Here is an 18,220-nt window from a genome sequence, read left to right on the forward strand (position 1 = left end):
CATGCACAAGAACACAAGAAATAGGAGCAGGAATAAGCCATTTGATCCCTCGAGCCTGCTCCGCCATTTAATAAGATCATGGCTGATCCGATCATGGACTCTGCTCCACTTCCCTGCCCACTCCGCATAACCCTTTATTCCCTTATGGCTCAAAAATTTGTCCATCTCCACCTTCCCTCAAGCTCTCCAGGGGAGAGAATTCCATAAATTTACAACCCTCTAAGAAATTCCTCCTCATCTCAGTTTTAAATGGGCAGCCCCTTATTCTGAGACGATGCCCCTAGTTTTAGTTTCCTCTATGAGTGGAAATATATTCCCTGCATCCAATTTGTCCAGCCCTCTCATTATCTTGTATGTTTCGATAAGATCACCTCTCATTCTTCTGAACTCCAGTGAGTATAAACCCAAACTACCTTCAACCTCATCTCCGGAATCAACCAAGTTAACCTTCTCTGAACAGCCTCCAATGCAAGTCCATCCTTTCTTAAATACAGAGACCAAAACTGCATGCAGTACTCGAGGTGTGGCCTCACCAACATCCTGTACAGTTGTAGTCGGACTTCTCTATTTTTATACTCTATCCCCCTTGCAATAAAGGCCAACATTCCATTTGCCTTCCTGATTACTTGCTGTACCTGCATACTCACTTTGTGTTTCATGCACAAGGACCCCCAGCTCCCTGTGTACTGCAGCACGTGGCAATTTTTCTCCATTTAAATTATAATTTGCTTTTCTATTATTTCTGCCAAAGTGGATAACCTCACACTTTCCAACATTCTACTCCGTCAAATGTTTGCCCACTCACTTAGCCTGTCTATATCCCGTTGCAGATTCTTTGTGTCCTCCTCACAACTTGCTCTCCCACCTATCTTTGTATCAGCAAACTTGGCTACATTACACTCAGTCCCTTCATCCAAGTCATTAATATAGTTTGTAAATAGTTGAGGCCCCAGCACTGATCCCTGTACTACCCCACGAGTGACCTTTTGCCAACCGTAAAAATTACCCATTTATCCTGAGGTTCCGTTTTCAGTTAGCTAGCCATGAAACCATGCTGACTCTACTTGACTATTATGCTTTTCCAAATGTCCTGCTACTGCTTCCTTAAATGGACTCCAGCATTTCCCCCCCCAACGACAGATATTAGGTTAACTGATATGCTTTCTGTCTGCCTCCTTTTTTTAAAAATAGGGATGTTACATTTGCGGTTTTCCAATCCGCTGGGACTTCCCCAGACGGGACCCAAACCTGAAACCAGACATTCATTTGCCACAGATAGCTGCCGAGGATCCACATATCAGAAACGTAGGTCGAATTTGCAGAGCACAAATTTAAAATTTGCAGTCAAATGATCAGAGTTTGCAAAGTGTCAGTGAAAAAAAAGCTGCTACATTTTTCTGCCTTAACATAGAGCGAGACCACAAATTAAAATTAATCAATGTTTTTGTTGCACTCAATAAATGGTTAGACTGAGTACTATGTGTAATGAGCAAGTGTGACCTTAGCGCCTGTATTACAATTCCAGAGTGCAGGTACCTCGTGGGTGGCCTGCTGATATGCTGTGCTCCCAAGGGATGCTGGGATCCCTTGGGACTCCAACAGGTGGGCCCTCTGGTGGTCAGGTGTCATGCAGGTTACAAAGGGTTAAATACACAACCGGTTACATCAGGACCAGAGCAACATTGCCATTTCCAATGAACACATTCGTTGGCTGCAGCAACATGCTGTCCATGAGAATTGCTAAGTTGCAGCTAGCTCCGAACACTGTATAGGACTGAATCAACATGACCTATTACACCAATTTCTACATTTGGATTTTGGTAGCAACAAATTATCTGCAGTTTTCACCGTGCATCTTTTCAATGGTGGAACCCAGTTAAACGGCAGAGGTAAAGTGGACAGCCGAGCAAACATTGAATCTAACAGCAGGAAAAGAAGAGTTACTAATACAAATTATTTCCATGGGGGGAGGGAGAGCCAAAAGACCTGCATTTATACGGCACCATTCATGACCACCGGATATCCCAGAATGCTTTACAGCCAATGGCGCACATTTTGAAGTGTATTCACTATTGTAATGTAGGAAAGGCGGCAGCCAATTTGCGCACAGCAAGCTCCCATAAACAGCAATGTGATAATGACCAGATAATCTGTTTTTCGTGATGTTGATTGAGGGATAAATATTGGCCAGGACACTGGGGGATAACTCTGCTGCTCTTTGAAATAACGCCATGGGATCGTTTACGTTCACCCGAGAGGAGAGTTGGTTTAACATCTCATCTGGAAAGACAGGAAGGGGTGGAAAAAAAAAAAGAAGTCAAATCTCATTCCTGTTACTTCCCGTCTTCAGCAGTTTTGCTTCAGAGGAAATATATAGAACAGAAGGCGAGTAGCACAGCAACTCAACAGAGTGTCTGACACCAAAGCGCAAGGGGGAAGCTCCAGCGACTCAGCATCGGCAGACACTCGAGAGCGAATCGCTGCTTAAGGACATACTGCCATCTGTCTGTTACTTGTTGTAGCGTTTAGTCAGTGGGCGAATTGCTCTCGCGTTAATGAATAACGATGAAGGAAAGAAAATGCACAAAGTTTCCCCCAAACTACAATCTCAATCAACACATTAGGAAGCGCACAGGAACACGAAGGAAGATGGAAGAAAACGGACTTGGTTGAAGAGTTTACGTGGCAGGCAAGCCATGCATCAGGAGAGAAGGATGCAAAAATAATTGGATACACTGATCCGAGCAGAAGTGTTGGGTCAGACTGAAAACTGCTCTGGAGTGGAGACGTGTTCGAGATTTGAAAAGGAGAACATTCTGACAATACTGGAAGAGAAATTTTAAAAGAGAATCAGAAAACCGGTCGGGGAATGGGACCAAGTGGTTTTGTTACTGGACCAATAGTTCCGAGGCCTGGACTAATGAACCGGAGACACATATCCCACCACGGCAACTGGGGGATTTAAATTCAGTTAATTAAATAAATCTGGAGTAAAAAGCTAGTGTCAGTAATGGCGACGATGAAATTATCGGATTGTCGTAAAAACCCGTCTGGTTCATTAATGTCATTCAGGGAAGGAAATCTGCCGTCCTTACCCGGTCTGGCCTATATGAGACTCCAGACCCACAGCAAAGTGGTTGAGTCTTAACCTCCCTCTGAAATGGCCCAGCAAATCACTCAGTACCAAACCAGTGGCTCACCACCACCATTTCAAGGGCAATTAGGGATGGGCAATAAATGCTGGCCTTGCCAGTGACATCCACATGCCATGAATTAATTTTTTTTTTAATAGAAGAGATGGGGGAATGGGACCAAGTGGTAAGCTTTTTCCAAAAGCGGACACGTTCAATGGCCTTCTATGCTGTAAAATTCTATGATTCTATGACTACAGAAAATGTAGCCAAGTCTGTGCATCAGACACTCAGCCTCAAAGTATCCACAGTCCAATAAAATCCAGTGAAAGCTGTTCAACTTATAAAAACCTCTATTCACTCCAAAGACTGAAGTATAATATCCAGGCTGACACTCCAGTGCAGTACTGTAAGAGTGCGACATTGTCACAGGTACCATTTTTTGGGGACGAGACGCTAAAAAATGCCCCGTCTAGCGTCTCAGGTGGATGGAAAATATTGCATAGCCTTGTTTTGACCACCACCTTGATTCTCCAGTGTCCTGGCCAACATTTATCCTTCAATCATCAGTAAAACAGCTCATCTGGTCATCACACTGCTGTTTGTGGAAGCTCGCTGTGCGCAAAATTAGCTGCTGCATTTCCTACATTACAACAGAGACAAACTCTAAAAAGTATTCCATTGGCTGTAAAATGTTTTGGGATGCCCTGAGATTGTGAAAGATGCGACATAAATACAAGTTCTTGCATCTCTTTTCCCTCTCTCCCTCCCTCGCCGCCGCCCCCCCCCACCCCACCCCCCCCACCTCATTTCTTTCTTTCTATCCCTGCTTAATATTAGAACTATATCTGAAGATGGTTTTTGCAATACCGACACAATTATCGATGACAGTAGAACAAAAACACTTCTCACTTGATAACTGCTTGAACCAAAAACCAAGGAGTTGCACAACCGGTCAACTCCAGCAAGAAGGCTGTGCTGTGACCAAGTGTCTCATCCTTTAAAACCAGTGTGTCCAGAAGATACAGTGAGAATGCATGTAGCTCAGAACTCATCACGGCAATGTGATGATGACTTTATGATCTGTCTTAGTGATAACTGAAGGTTAAAAATTGGCCAGAACACTGGGGAGAAACAAGCTGTTCTTCACAACCGTGCCAATGGAATCTTTTCCATCCACTGGAGACGATAGTTTGAAGTGGTGTATATGGATTTTAGTAAGACTTTTGCTAAGGTCCCACATGGCAGACTGGTCACAAAAGTAAAAGCCCATGGGATCCAGGGCAAAGTGGCAAGTTGGATCCAAAATTGGCTCAGAGGTAGGAAGCAAAGGGTAATGGTTGATGGGTGTTTTTGTGACTGGAAGGATGTTTCCAGTGAGGTTCCACAGGGCTTAGTACTAGGTCCCTTGCTTTCTGTGGGATATATCAATGATTTAGACCTGAATGGAGGGAGGATGATTAAGAAGTTTGCAGATGACACTAAAATCGGCTGTGTGGTTGATAATGAAGAAGAAAGCTGCAGACTGCAGGAAGATATCAATGGACTGGTCAGGTGGGCAGAACAGTGGCAAATGGAATTCAATCTGGAGGGGTGTGAGGTGTTGCATTTGGGGAGGGATGGCGGGACGGGGGAATACACATTAAATGGCAGGACACAGAAGTGTAGAGGAACACAGGGACCTTGGAGTGAGAGTCCACAGATCCCTGAAGATAGCGGGCCAGGTAGATAGGGTGGTTAAGGCGGTATACGGAATACTTGCCTTTATTAGCCAAGGCATAGAATACAAGAGCAGGGATGTTATGCTTGAACTGTATAAACGACTAGAGAGGCCACAGCTCGAGTACTGCGTGCAGTTCTGGTCACCACATTACAGGAAAGATGTGATTGCACTAGAGAGGGGACAGAGGAGGTTTGCGAGGATGTTGCCTGGACTGGAGAATTTTTAAAGGAAAGATTGGATAGGCTGGATTTGTTTTCTTTGGAACAGAGGCGGCTGAGAGGTGACCTTATTGAGGTGTATAACATTATGAGGGTCCTAGATAGAATGGGTAGGACAGACCAATTGCCTTAGAGGGGTCAACAACCAGGGGCATGGATTTAAAGTAATTGGTAGGAGGTCGAGAAGGGATTTGAGGGGAAATTCCTTCACCCAGAGGGTGGTGGGGGTCTGGAACTCACTGCCTGAAAGGGTGGTAGAGGCAGAAACCCTCACCACATTTAAAAAGTACTTGGATGTGCACTTGAAATGCCATAACCTACAGGGCTACGGACCAAGAGCTGGAAAGTGGGAATAGGCTGGCTAGCTCTTTGTCGGCCGGCACGGACATGGGCCGAAATGGCCTCCTTCTGTTCTGTAAATTTCTATGATTCTATTCTATGATAGACGGGGCCTCGTTTTAGCGTCTCATCCAAAAATAAAACAGCACGTGTGATCGTACAGCACTGGAGTGTGGACCTGGATTTTTGGCTCAAGACCCTGGAGTGGATAGATACATGCCCTGCAATTTGAGGTTTTTAACGAGTTGAACAGCTTTCACTGGAGTTTATCGGACTGTGGATACTTTGATGATGAGGCTGTGTGACTGATGCATGGACTTGGCTACATTTTCTGTGGTTGTAGAATCAGAGAGTGACAAGCCAAGGTCAAAAATCATTTGCACAGCTGAGAAAGTACAGAAGGGAGCTCATTAAAACATCTCAAAGATCAGAGCTAATGTGAGAGGAGACCATTGAAGAAATGAAAACACGGGAACAAACTAAATGAGATTAGAACGAGTGAACTGACATGGAGATACGCAGAGGTCAAAATCACCAGTTAAATTAGGCTTACAGTTTTCATGTACAATAATCTCCATGTAGGGAGCAGAAATTTCCCAACTCTTGTTGCCGAGACACCTCTGTAGAGATTCCAATCTCATGTGTACCCCCACTTTCTAAATAACTATTTTTGCATAATTAATATGCGTGTGGATACAGCGGACAACCGAGAATCTCTCAGTAGCTTTGTCACGTCACCCGTTTTAAATTTTGTTCCCTTATACTTTTGGGTTTTAATGAGATGTCCATCCCAGTCATTAGAACTCATGTCAAATTCCTCAGAAATCTGCTCTTGCTTTTCCAGCATTACTGCGTTTACGCCAGACAAGTTTGTGATATATTCTTTACTACATCACAACACAGACTTCACAAGATGGCTCTTAACTCAGGAACTAGTCACGTGACCCGTCACCTGATGTCTATTGCATTTGGCTGCATTACCACAGTAGTCCACTAGGTAGAACTATATATTACACTAACCACTCCAGAGACTCGAGCATAAAATCCAGGTGCACACTCCAGGGCAGTACGGAGGGAGTGCTGCACTGTCAAAGGTGCCTTTTTTTTTGGACAAAACGCTTAAAATAAAAAGGCCCCATCTATCGTCTCAGGTGGATGAAAAATATTCCATGGCATTGTTTCCAAGAACAACTTGGGTCTCCCCAGTGTCCTGGCCAATATTTAATCCTTAAATTGCCACGAACACAGATCATCTAGTCATTATCACATCGCAGTTTATGTCGGCCAGTTCCACCGGAAAAGCAGGAGCAGATCTGAGGAATTCCATGGCCACTAAATCCGGCAACGCCTCGCGCCCCCGGACAACCACATTGTGCCCACCAGTTTGGGACCCATGGTGTGGGGTTTGACTGAAAGGGAGATGCACTGCTTTGGTGAAGTGGTTTAGAGCCATCTAGTGGCAAGTGAAGGGACTGATATATATATGGGGCAGGGGGGGGGGGGCCAGAGTTTGCACTTTGGGTGCATTCGAGAAATTGCACCACAAAATGACGCTGGCTGGGTCACAGATCATGTTTCCAATAACAACCATTTGCACAATCACGAATGTAAAATCTTCAATGAACCAATGCAATGGGCAGCCTCATAAAATGGAATCTTTTTTTCCCCCTATCCATTAGAAAGGATTCCTTGATGTATTGCAGTGTTAATCAGTTTTATTAATACGGCTGAAAATGGGTTTATCACCATAAACAAACATTTTGAGTAAGGATATCCAGTCCTCCACCTGTGAGTAACCCGATTTAAAATCATAGAACACAGCTATATTAAACTATACTGAACCACTTCATCGCTTCATCGGTGCGCACTTGTCAGTTTCTTCATGAATTAATGTTTGCTGTGAAAAAGCTTGTAAAACGTGCTCACTGACGCTAGTCACCTTTAACCAATAAGGGAATTAAGGGTTACGGGGAGCGGGCGGGTCGGTGGAGCTGAGTCCACGGCCAGATCAGCCATGATCTTATTGAATGGCGGAGCAGGCTCGAGGGGCCGTATGGCCTACTCCTGTTCCATGTTCTCATGTTAAAATGAGCACAACTTTAAGCGTCTTCTCTAACCAACGCAATTTATAACTGGAGGGCTGGGGCAGATTGTGGGTGGGGCCTGATCCGGGAGGATTGAATCTTAAACCAGCGTAAAAGATCATGGAAAACAGTGGGCTTGGACGCAACTCATTAACGTTTAAAATTCCCCGATCTTTGGCGTGGTTCAGCCAGGTTATGGTCACGTGACTGGCATCATACAGCAGAGTCTCTACTCCCAAGGGCTGAGAGAGAGTTTGAATAAATCCTGAGGTGAAGGTTAACAAGGCTACAAACCTTCACTACTCCCATTGTACTACAGGTGCAACGCCCCGAATCCGGAAAACCGCCGAGGTCAGAAATCTGGCAAAACCTGAAATCCGGCACGGACTCGGTGCCGAGGATTCCGGATTTCAGATGCTGTACCTGTATTACAATTTTATTTTGTAAAAAGTCGACAGTATTCGGAAAATATTACGCACAAATTCTAAAGCATATTGTGATCACTGAGGGCACAACTAAATTTCCCTCACTACAAGGGTATATCCCCTCCGCACTCTTTCAACAGGTGCGGAAAAGGTTCAGACAGCATACACATTCTAAGGTTTGCATGATCATGGCGCTGTTATTGAACTGGGGCTACATGAAAGCCTCGTGTTCATGCTCGCCAGTACTACACAACAAAAAGGTCATTTCTGACAAAAGATTCCATCCACAGCATTTCTCGGGCAGACACTGACTAATTTGACTGCATCTCTAGCGTTTGCTGTTTTCATGAAATGGTTGTTACTTTTCTACAAGAGAGAGATCGGAAAGACACCACATTGACAAAGCCACATTAGATCATAACAAGGGCAGATTTGCTCTGGGTCATTAGAACGTGTTTATTACAGTAAGTTCAAGACATTCAACCTAATGTTCCTGCATCCAGTATACAGTGGAATCCGAACAAATGAATAACTACTTAGTGGAGACCTCCCCAATTTTCCAAATGAGTTCCACCACATTCATCCCATTTGAAACCATTCCAAATCAACATCACGAAATTCTGGGTGGGCCAGCAACGTTGTGCTGTACTGCCATTGCAAGAGCATGATTCACTTTGAACCCTTGCCCAATCAACATCGGACACTCGCTCTTCTGGACACAAGGTCCCTGATTCTTGGCTGCCTCGCCAGATGCCAGGGATGATGGACATCAATGGGATAATCACCACAGACAAGTGATTGATCCCAACCTTCGCAATGTGCCAGCAGTTGCTGCAGAACAATATCCAGAGCATTCCTAAAGTCAGTCACTCAGATCACCCTGCACCCTGGCAATCAACATGTGCCAACAACCAACACTCCACTTGATTCCATCTTGGCCAAAACCTTGAATGTTAGAGTTCTTACTGATCAGCCTTACTGTGCAATGAGAAGGAGAATCCTGGGAAGCCAAGTCAGGGCACAATCACGAGCTGACTGCACTGGCGGGTCTCCTGTCATAGCAACAGTCAGGTCCGCTTCTCGGCCTTTTGGCTAAGATCATGCGTAACTGACCTGACAGGGGAGTAACCATGACCCCAAAGTGGTTCTCCCTGGATCAGGAAGGTGGTTCTCCTATGCTTTTTGGAAATAGGAGGTGGGTGGGGTGGATTGACCCATCCACCTCCACGGAGGTGTGTGGGGGGCCTGACCCATCCACCTCCATGGCACGAACCTGGTATTGCAGTACTTCCAGGAACGGTGCAGTGGCTCTCGGCCTTTTGGCTAAGAGCATTGGCGCAGAGTGATCCTTGATGTGTGCAAGGTGACCTCTGGCGTTTGTGATTTGACAACGAATTGGAAAGATTGGCAACGAAAAATTTAAAAAAAAAAATTAAAAAATAACAGTCAGGTCTGCGCTCTTATGCCTTGGCGTATTTAAGAAATTGCTCCAGAAATAAGCTGAAGTTACTCATTTTTATTGCATTCATTTTTACACTATGGTTTCTTTCCCAACTGTCAGCTGTGGCTCGGTAGGTAGCAGCCTCCGAGTCAGAAGGTTGTGAGTTCAAGTCTCAGCACTGCACTGGAGTGTCAACCTGGATTTATGTGCTCCAGTCTCTGGAGTGGGACTTGAACTCACAACCTTCTGTCGAAGGTGCCGCCTTTCGGATGAGACGTCAAACAGAGGCCCCGTCTGCTCTCAGGTGTACGTAAAAAATCCGATGGCACCATTTCGAAGAGGAGCAGGAGAGTTATCCATCGTGTCCTCGTCAATATTTATCCCTCAATCAGCATCACAAAAAACAGATTATCTGGTCATTATCACAATGCTGTTTGTGAGAGCTTGCTGTGTGCAAATTGGCTGCCACGTTTCCCATATGACAAAAGTGACTACACTTCAAAAAGTACCTTCTTGGCTGAAAAGCGCTGAGATGTCCGGTGGTCGTGAAGGGCGCTATAGAAATGCAATTCTTCCTTTCCTACCCCTTTAGGCATTCTGATACACAAAACCGAAAGTTCATTTTTCACAATAAAAATCACTGTCAATCTTGGCAGAGAAGCTACTATTTTAATCAGGCACGGCAACACATCACTTTCAGGCTCACAATGTTAGAAGTTTGAAATAAAACAGAAAATGATTAAAATACTTATCAGGATCAGTGACACTGGTAAAAAGAAACAATGATTTTCCTACATAACAGTTGATACACTCAAAATAAAGGGTGAAACAGAGTACTGTGTACAATGAGCAAGTGTGACCTTAGCTCCTTTAATAAGATTCCAGAGTGCAGGTATCTTGTGGGTGGCCTGCTTATATACTGTGCTCCCAAGAGATGCTGGGATCCCTTGGGACTCTAACAGCTGGGCCCTCCGGTGGTCAGGCGTCATGCAGGTTACACAGGGTTAAATGCCTAAGTTTTATACACTTGCAGGATTTCCTTCTTTTATTCCTTATTTCCAATACCAACTTGTATTTATGTAGCATCTTGAACATAAAGTGTCCCAAGGCGCTTCACAGCAGTGTTAGCAATAAAAAAATTGACAGCCACGCAAGGAGATATTAGGGCAGATGATCAGAAGTGTGGTCAAAGAGCTAGGTTTTAAGGAGCGTCTTAAAAAGGAGGAAGGAGAAGTGGAGAGGTGGAGAGGTGGAGAGGTTTAGAGGGAATTCCAGAGCTTAGAGCTCAGACAGTTGAAGGCACGGCCACCAATGGGGGTGCAATGGAAATCTGGGATGTTCAATAGGGGGAGCGCAGAGGTCCAGAGGGATTATATGGTGTTAGTTGGAGGAGATTACAGAGTTGAGGGGGGGGAAGGTCATGGAGGGATTTGGAAACAAAGGATGAGAATTTTAAAATCGAGCCCAGTTTGGTGATGATAACAAAGATGGGAGGAAAAGCAATGTGTGAGGAGGACACAAAAAATCTGCAAAAGGACAGACAGGTTAAGTGAGTGGGCAAAAATTTGGCAGATGGAGTATAATGTTGGAAATGTGAGGTCATGCATTTTGGCAGAAAAAAAATTAAACAGCGTTATTATTTAAATGGAGCAAGATTGCAAAGTGCCACAGTACAGCGGGACCTGGGGGTACTTGTGCATGAAACACAAAAGGAGAGTATGCAGGTACAGCAAGTGATCAGGAAGGCCAATGGTATCTTGGCTTTTATTGCAAAGGGGATGGAGCATAAAAGCAGGGAAGTCTTGTGACAGCTATATAAAGTATTGGTGAGGCCACACCTGGAATACTGCATAGTTTTGGTTTCCATATTTACGAAAGGATATATTTGCTTGAGGCAATTCAGAGAAGGTTCACTAGGTTGATTCCGGGGATGAAGGGGTTGACTCATGAGGAAAGGTTAAGTACGTTGGGCCTCTAATCATTGGAATTCAGATGAATGAGAGGTGATCTTATCAAAACGTGTAAGATTATGAGGGGGCTTGACAAGGTGGATGCAGTGAGGATGTTTCCACTGGTGGGGGAGACTAGAACTAGAGGGCATGATCTTAGAATAAGGGGCCGTCCATTTAACACAGATGAGGAAAAATTTCCTCTGAGGGTTGTAAATCTGTGGAATTCACTGCCTCAGAGAGCTGTGGAAGCTGGGACATTGAATAAATTTAAGACAGAAATAGATTGTGTTGTGTATCTGTAAAGCATGCACGCCAATGTTCCGCCACCAGGGAGCGCATCCCCTGAAGTCCCAAGGGATCCCAACATCCCTTGGGAATGCTGTATATAAGTCGGCTCCTAAGGCCTGTTCGGGACTCGAGTGTCTTAATAAAGACTGAGGTCACTGTTACTTTAACCTCCCTGTGTGCAGTCTCATCTGTGTTAAGAACACAATAGATAGTTTCTCAAATGATAAGGGGATAAGGGGTTTATGGGGAGTGGGCGGGGAAGTGGAGCTGAGTCCATGATCAGATCAGCCATGATCTTATTGAATGGCGGAGCAGGCTCGAGGGGCCGTATGGTCTACTCCTGTTGCTATTTCTTATGTTCTTAATTGGGATTCGGTCAGCGTGCAGAGGGGAGGTGAGTGAGCGGGACTCCAGGCATTCTAGTGTGTCTGGAAAGTGCATAACCCAAAATTATGGAAAATAAATTACTGATTTAGAAAAACTACATTAGTACATAATTATTCTTCATAGCAGCAAATTAGCAAATACGTTCAACAAACAGCTTCCTGTCTGTGCGGAGTGTCGTGACACAAACAGCAGTGTTGCCGAGCCATATTTCATCAGCACGGAGACAAAAAGGCCAAAAAATCGAACTTGGCTTTCAATGTCATCGACCTATAAATATTTCAAGCCTGCAGTGGCCGAGAGGGCAGGAACAAAAAAAATTGTCCTCCAACAGAATAACCACCAATACCAACTCGAGTAGAAACCTCTCCTACAAACAACATTTGCCCCACTCCATATTTTTTTCTTCTGTGCCCCAGACTGATCCCTGGGATTGGGAGGGTGGGGTGGGGGAGGGAATTGCCCTCGGAGGAGAGATTGAGTGAACTGTGCCTATATTCTCCAGAGTTTAGGTGATTGTTATATATGTAAAGCTGTAAATACCTTGTGTAACCACCAGAGGGCTCATCCCCTGGAGTCCCAAGGGATCCCACAATCCCTTGGGAGCACCTGTACATAAGGAGGCCCCTCAGGCTGGAGAGGCACTCTGGAGACCTGTAATGAAAGATTAAGGTGACACTTTACTTGGAGCTCACAGTATCTGGTCAGACTCTTTATTCACACATAACAGTGATCTCATTGAAATATACAACATTCTTACAGGGCTCGACAGGGTAGATGCAGGGAGGATGTTTCCTCTGGCTGGGGAGTCTCGAACCAGAGGTCACAGTCTCAGAATAAGGGGTCGGCCTGAGATGAGGAGATATTTCTTCACTCAGAGGGTGGTGAATCTTTGGAACTCTACCTCAGAGGGCTGTGGACGCTCAGTCGTTGAGCATATTCGAGAAAGATGGAAGGTTTTTGGGTATTAAGGGAATCAAGGGGATATGGGGATCAGGCAGGAAAGCAGAGCTGAGGTAGAAGATCAGCCGTGATCTTAACTGAATGGTAGAGCAGGTTCGAGGGGCCAAATGGCCTACTCCTATTTCTCCACTTCACTTCTCCTAACCACCAGCATTGAGGAACTCACCAGCGAACCCTTCCCACACCTTTCACCCTGGGTCTCTGGTTACAGACATTCTGCAGCTGGCGACAGTGCACAGTGCCCAACACCGCCATCCCATGCTTCTCAGCAGGTGGTGGTCATGCATACCTAAGCTCATACCACAGAAAACACTAGCATTGACCTTGGAAGTGATTCAAATGGCCTTAAATACCACACACCAACAAGGTACACAGACAGAGTTGGTGGTTAGCAAAAAATAAACCAGTGACTATAGCAACCCCAAACAGTGCTCAATTTCTCGATGGCCATCATGATGCATTTCCTCTTTAAACTCAGAACTTTCAAACTCTGAATGCACCTCATCATCGTAATTTGAACTGCCATAAATAAAGGGATTGGCCCTAGAGTTATTTTGAAAAATTGTACAGACAGCACTGTGTTTTCAACAGGAGTTGAAATCTGATTTTCAGTTTTAAAAAAGGGAATTGGATAAGTACCAGAAGGAAAGAAAGTTGGAGATACAGAGAAAGGGAGGGGGAGTGGGACTGGTTGAAGTGTTTTGCAGAGAGCCAGCATGGGCTCAACGGGTCGAATGGCCTCCTCTGTGCATTCTATGATTAAGGAGGTTAGTAATCTTAAAAAAACACATCTTGGCTTCAATTGCTGAAAGAACAGCTGTACTGTAATATAACACAGCAAGTCTCTGGGTGTTCATTTTAAAATGGCAATAGTTAATATCGGATTCAATTAAAAAAATATTTGCTTTATCAACAGTAAAAAGGTCACCATTTCCAAAGATGTCAGCACTGGTGTCTGATTTTTTTTATCCTTTCAAATTTTTTCCTCGAAGACTGATGCTCGCTGGGGTGTGGTTTTCACTGGTGGCAGCAGTCCTTCACTAGCTCAGCCAAACAGCTTTCACTCAAAAGGGAGGTACACAAAGCCCAATCTTGCCCACAGCTATGCTCTTTTTAGTTGGGGGTCACTGGATAGGGATCAGCAGCAGGAATCCTGGCCATTCTGCTCCACTCTGGACCAGATGCAAGGTGAACCCCACCTTCGGATCAAGAGTCGAGATGGTGAACGTAAAGCAACAAGACTCTTGTACTGCTGCACACATCATAGGGGGTCCCTCGAAACGAGGATAACCTGCTTCCACGCCAACAAAGGATGAGATCACAGATGTTCCAATGAAAGACCCGAACCACATCCTGAAGGGCGGAAGATGCCTGTGCATGGATTTTTTTTAATGTGTGGTGACCTTGGCACTGCAGCTTGACAGAGCGAGGTCTTGATCCAGTGGCAAGGATGACCCAAGACGACTGAAGACCAGCTCTGCTGCACGGACCTAGTGCGCGCACGTGTCGCAGTGTGGGCTGGCCCCGTGCTTCCCCAGGGCCCCTGGCCCCGAACTCACACCTTCCCTGGGCCCCGATCACGTCCCTCGACAGACTCTCGCCGCTCCTGCTGCATCTGCCCACGCTCCAATCGCCGACCTGGACCTTGATGACGTCACTCTTTGCTGCGGTCGCCCTCCTGCACCAGTCTGTCGTAATGAGCCCACTGTGATCCTTCTGATTGAAATCCAATGACAAAAGCAGAAGCCAGATGAATTAATATTTCCGATCATCTCCATGGCTTTCTGCATCAACTGCAATGAGGTAGCACGAAATGTCAACAGCAGTCTAACTAAAGAACAGTCTTTCCCTCAATTAACAAAAGTAACCAGTAATTATTATTATTATTATTTTTTTTTTTACACAATACATAGATAGCAGAGCCATAAAATGTTCATTTTTTTTTCAGTTAACGAAAGGGTTTCAACTTCTGCATTTGAAATCACCTCATGTTTTGTAAAATGTTCCCCTTCCTCAGACGGTGTGACAGCCTCAACAGGAAATTTAAAAAATCTTATTTGGTCTCAAGTTTTTTTTTTTAAAAAGTAACTTTAGTCGCATTACTTTGAGTGCCGTGATTGCAGATATTTTCTCCCTTCTTGGCATTTCTGAGCACCAGATTTTTCGCTTTGAAGGAACAACTAAAATCCCCGATTTTTAGCACTCATCTCTTCACTCCGCAAGCGGTTTCCAGGGAAACCGTGCAATGATTGTTGGCTCACGTGGAGAGATCTGCTTTTAGCAGTGTGCAACGAGTCCCTCTTAGCTCGCTCGCACAGAGTGTGAGTCACCAGCCCCCTGGGCCACAGCACCAGTCACACACAGAGTCTGGTCACATCGCCATGCTCCTCCTCCCCATAGAGCAATCAAATATTTACCCTTGACAAAATAAAAAAAAAATGAAACTTCAGTACCCGACTTCAACAAAAATGATATTCAACATTCGGATGAGATGTTAAACAGAGGCCCCGTCTGCTCTCAGGTGGACATAAAAGATCCCACGGCAGTATTTCAAATAAGGGCAGGGCAGTTATCCCCAGTGTCCTGGCCAATATTTATCCCTCAACCAACATAACAAAAGCATTATCTGGTCATTATCACATTGCTGTTGGTGGGAGCTTGATGTGCGCAAATTGGCGCTATGTTTCCCACATTACAACACTCCTAAAGTGCTTCATTGGCTGTAAAGCACTTTGAGGCGTCCGGTAGTCGTCAAAGGCGTTATATAAATGCAAGTCTCTCTTTTTATAGACTGTACTTCCAAGTTCCCCTTCAAATAAGGCCATCTGCTCCTCAGCATGTCAGGGCAGTGCAGCCACGGTGGGATGATACAGAAGGGCCTGGGGGTCTGTAAAGGCTCACAACTATAATCACTGCAGACTTTTCCATCAGGTCACTCTGCCTAGGCACTGGCACAACGCAGGTGACCGACTACAGTTGTTGCAAAGTTTAGAGGCTGCATGGTTCACTGACTTTCCCTGTCGTCATGGAGTCAGAACTTCCTGACCTCCGCAAGATCTTTTCAACCCTTACCTTAACAACCAGCGTAGGAATTGGGAACACATTTCACCGAGGATCATGAAGTAAACCCGCCCATTACTGCCGAACATTGTCAGCACGTGTGCAGGTTATTTTTATTTTTGGCGGGAAGGGGGAGGGATCCAGCTTTTATCAAGATTTGAACACGGATCGCTGGATTCAAAGTCCAGAGTGCTCACCATTACACCATTTAACCAACAGTTGGCTCAGAACCAGACACAGGTGTGCAAGAGTTCCCATGTGTGACTTGTCTTTACATTGTGGCACACCCAACTGGTGGTCTTTTTGCAAATTAAGTACCAATTGAAGGGAATGGTAGCATAGTGATTATGTCACTGGACTATTAATCCAGAGGCCTCGACTAATGATCTGGAGACACGAGTTCAAATCTGGAATTAAAAAGCTGGTGACCATGAAATGGCTGGATTGTCGTAGAAACCCATCTGATTCACTAATGTCCTTCAGGGAAAGAAATCTGCCGTCCTTACCCGGTCTGGCCTACACGTGATTCCAGTGATTGATTGACTCTTAACTGCCCTTTGAAATGGCCTAGCAAGCCACTCAGTTGTACTAAATCGTGACAAAGGTAGCAACTCCGATGGTTCAAGGCTGTGGCTCACCACCATTAGGAATGGGCAATAAATGCTGACCTTGCCTGCAAGGCCCACAAATTTCGAACGAAAAAAAGATTGCATCTTTAGTTTAACTTATGAATTCATTAAGTGCTCAAAAGAGAACTGTTATGTATGAAGAAAGAGTCTGACTGGATACTGTGAGCTCCAAGTAAAGTGTGATCTTAGTCTTTTATTGCAGGTCTCCAGAGTGCCTCTCCAACCTGCGAGGCCTCCTTAAGTACTTGTGCTCCCAAGGGATTATGGGATCCCTTGGGACTCCAGTGAATGAGCCCTCTGGTAGCTGTACAAAGTAGATACAATTTTACATCGATCACATCAATTATTGAGCGAGGATGGAATAGAGGAATGCAAGAGAGAAAATGGTCACAGTCTTGGGAACCCATTATAGAATGATAATTGTAATCATGGAAAAGATGTCCAAGCTCTACCCACAAAGCCCAGGCAAATCCATTCTATCTGCACTTAGTTATTTGCTGTTTTTTCCTGTTTTATAATTTTGGTGGGGCTGAAGATTTGGAAAGTCCTGGTTAATAAAAGCTGAATATATCGTGAACATCAAGAATTACACAGATTCTTGAGTCAGATCTTCCATATCAATCGTTCAAATTATATGCAAGTTAATGGGAACATATGGGCCATAAAGCGTCCTGATACACATTTAGATAGTTTGTATCCTGTCGAGGCCTGCAAGGTTCCACACTTGGCAGAGTATGTGAGGCCTATAGCAACAATGCATTTTAGGAGAAGCTTGATAAACATGTGAGGATGAAGGGACGAGACGGCAATGCTGATAGGGTTAGATGAAGAGGGGAGGGTCGAGGCTTGTGTGGAGCATAAACACCAGCATGGAGCAATTGGGCTGAATGCCCTGTTTTCTATGCTTTACATAGATTATACAAGTATCCAACAAAAAGACAAAAAGTTTGGAACTCCTGCACTGGGAGGATGCAGGGATGAGAAAATATAGTGATAATAAAACTTGAAAAGTTAAGTGTTGTAGCCACCGGAGCTGGGAAGGTAGTCTTAAAAGAGCGAGTGCATACTCCTATCTTAGTACAAACACATACGATCACAGATGAAATGCTCAATTCGCTTGCAATTGTAAAGATTTAATGAATCAGTTCAAACCTGGGCTTGGCCTTTGGCCTTGCATCTTGTCCATCACTAAGACTCCTCTTCTTCGGTGGTCCCTCGTATCGAGGATGACTTGCTTCCACACCAAAAAAGGGACGAATTCAAAAAGGTCCCAAACTAACATATTGAAGGGTGGAGGATGCATGCGTGTAAGACTCTGTACTGCTGCCTCAACAATGCTGCATGCCTTCACCCTGCTGCCACTGAAACCCTTCTATGTACCTGTGTCACCTCCAGACTCCACAACTCCTCTTGTCGACTTTCCACCAGCTCTAACTTCTCTTGTACCCAGCCACAGATCTTCTGCCCCGTGCTGGGTTCAGCTCGTCCATCACTCATCTTGGTTGGCCCGCCTTGATTTGAAATGCTTGATCTTGCTTCTAGATTCCTTCACTCCACCTTGGCAACCACCACAGCCCCACATC

The 18,220-nt window shown here is 44.9% G+C and overlaps 1 long non-coding RNA gene and 1 pseudogene across 9 annotated transcripts in view; one reads left to right on the forward strand and one right to left on the reverse strand.

The window, feature by feature from the left end:
• Positions 1 to 18,220, reverse strand: part of LOC139278425 (uncharacterized) — a 339,699-nt gene that overhangs the window by 208,301 nt on the left and 113,178 nt on the right. The window lies entirely within an intron of this gene.
• LOC139279147 (U2 spliceosomal RNA) lies at positions 8,993 to 9,230 on the forward strand (annotated as a pseudogene).

Source organism: Pristiophorus japonicus, chromosome 13 (genome assembly GCF_044704955.1).
Source record: "Pristiophorus japonicus isolate sPriJap1 chromosome 13, sPriJap1.hap1, whole genome shotgun sequence".
Lineage (NCBI taxonomy): Eukaryota > Metazoa > Chordata > Chondrichthyes > Pristiophoridae > Pristiophorus > Pristiophorus japonicus.